The 2,504-nt window shown below is 43.6% G+C and overlaps 2 pseudogenes; both read right to left on the bottom strand.

Moving 5' to 3' along the window:
* Nucleotides 1-236: 236 nt before the first annotated feature.
* LOC147421493 (putative ribonuclease P/MRP protein subunit POP5 pseudogene) lies at nucleotides 237-731 on the bottom strand (annotated as a pseudogene).
* Nucleotides 732-1,430: 699 nt separating this feature from the next.
* On the bottom strand, nucleotides 1,431-1,925 carry LOC147421492 (putative ribonuclease P/MRP protein subunit POP5 pseudogene; annotated as a pseudogene).
* Nucleotides 1,926-2,504: the final 579 nt, after the last annotated feature.

Raw genomic sequence — 2,504 nt, 5'->3', positions numbered from 1 at the left:
TTACATCCCAATGACAAAGCAGACTCCAGCTCACATTAGGTATGAATGTATGAGATTTTACTACACACACAGGAAAGACTACCACCAAGGATGATTCTACACATATAATCACCCACTCAGAAATGCAAGAGATTCCTCACAGGTACTCCCCAACAACGCACACATGCGCTCACACAACCCCACCAAAACGACTTTATCAGGCAATGCAATACCTTTGCCGACACGACTCAAACAAGCTACTTCAATAGAGAGCACTTGGCTAGAAAAACTGGATCAAGGACGAGCCTAGCTTCCCTTAGAAGTTTCAGAAAATTTTGATGCGAAATTTTTTCTAGGTTAGTGGCGGCATTCAGCAACTTGGGAGACGGTTGATTCTTCCCAGCTTTAAGCTTCAGCAGTTCAATTTTAGCCTTGTCGTACTCCAAAGCTGCAAGCTTACAGCAACTAATATTTTCGCTTAAATCAAGTAGGTTAAAAAATAGAGGACAATTGTTAATGCTCGTGATAAATGTAATCGCACACATCTTCTTATATTCTGCATGGCTACACCTGATCACTCGATTTACATATTTCACTTGAAGAGATGGAAGAGAAGCAGCGAGGCCCAACTCTCCAAAGTTGTGGAGAATGCTGTCTCTGATGGCGTTGGCGATGGAAGACTGCGAGAGATCAGGGCTCTCTCCCTCCCAAAACACCTCCATCATGAGGTATCGATTTTTCAACGCCACCATCTTCTCCCGAGCTACACTACACACGGCCGCCTCGCACTGCTGCATCATCTCTCTCTCTCTCTCTCTCTCTCTCTCTCTCTCTCTCTCTCTCTCTCTCTCTCTCTCTCTCTCTCTCTCTCTCTCTCTCTCTCTCTCTCTCTCTCTCTCTCTCTCTCTCTCTCTCTCTCTCTCTCTCTCTCTCTCTCTCTCTCTCTCTCTGTGGCACACACTACTGCACACCTCCTGAGCCTGACCAGTGACCATGCTACCTCAGATTGAGAGTCCACTACTGTAGTCCATCTCTCTCTCTCTCTCTCCTCTCTCTCTCTCTCTCTCTCTCTCTCTCTCTCTCTCTCTCTCTCTCTCTCTCTCTCTCTCTCTCTCTCTCTCTCTCTCTCTCTCTCTCTTTTAGTAAGGCACTAAAACAGCTGCCTAAAAACATGTGACGAATGGGCACCTTCCCACAATACACTGATGAGGAGTGTTACATCCCAATGACAAAGCAGACTCCAGCTCACATTAGGTATGAATGTATGAGATTTTACTACACACACAGGAAAGACTACCACCAAGGATGATTCTACACATATAATCACCCACTCAGAAATGCAAGAGATTCCTCACAGGTACTCCCCAACAACGCACACATGCGCTCACACAACCCCACCAAAACGACTTTATCAGGCAATGCAATACCTTTGCCGACACGACTCAAACAAGCTACTTCAATAGAGAGCACTTGGCTAGAAAAACTGGATCAAGGACGAGCCTAGCTTCCCTTAGAAGTTTCAGAAAATTTTGATGCGAAATTTTTTCTAGGTTAGTGGCGGCATTCAGCAACTTGGGAGACGGTTGATTCTTCCCAGCTTTAAGCTTCAGCAGTTCAATTTTAGCCTTGTCGTACTCCAAAGCTGCAAGCTTACAGCAACTAATATTTTCGCTTAAATCAAGTAGGTTAAAAAATAGAGGACAATTGTTAATGCTCGTGATAAATGTAATCGCACACATCTTCTTATATTCTGCATGGCTACACCTGATCACTCGATTTACATACTTCACTTGAAGAGATGGAAGAGAAGCAGCGAGGCCCAACTCTCCAAAGTTGTGGAGAATGCTGTCTCTGATGGCGTTGGCGATGGAAGACTGCGAGAGATCAGGGCTCTCTCCCTCCCAAAACACCTCCATCATGAGGTATCGATTTTTCAACGCCACCATCTTCTCCCGAGCTACACTACACACGGCCGCCTCGCACTGCTGCATCATTCTCTCTCTCTCTCTCTCTCTCTCTCTCTCTCTCTCTCTCTCTCTCTCTCTCTCTCTCTCTCTCTCTCTCTCTCTCTCTCTCTCTCTCTCTCTCGTTCATGAGCATGCAATCCGTCCACGCGCGCGCAGACGGATAGGGAGCTCAAGATATGAAAATTAAATTTTGGGAAAATTACCAAAATACCCCTCTAATTTGTGGAAATTCCCAAAATACCCTTCAAATTTCAAAAATTCCCAACATACCCCTCATATTTTGTCAAAAAATCCCAAAATGCCCTTCAAATTTTCCAAAATTCCCAAAATACCCCTCGTTGTGAGAGTAAATTTATCCAAAAGTTAAAAAAATTATAGCTTTTCATAAGAAGATGGATTGTCTATGAATACAAGATACTAAAACTAAAATTTGAGCTGGTTATGTCGGCTTTGGAGATGAATTGCTTCATTATATTTAGACATAATTGTCTTTTTTTGGGAGGTAATTTGTGACAAATTACATGCTAAGCACTAGAAAACGGATATACATTGTCAAAA

Source organism: Adiantum capillus-veneris, chromosome 27, assembly GCF_014529385.1.
Source record: "Adiantum capillus-veneris isolate H3 chromosome 27, ASM1452938v2, whole genome shotgun sequence".
Taxonomy (NCBI): Eukaryota; Viridiplantae; Streptophyta; class Polypodiopsida; order Polypodiales; family Pteridaceae; genus Adiantum; species Adiantum capillus-veneris.
The sequence above is the reverse complement of the archived record's forward strand: the minus strand, read 5'-3'. Positions and strand labels throughout refer to the sequence as shown.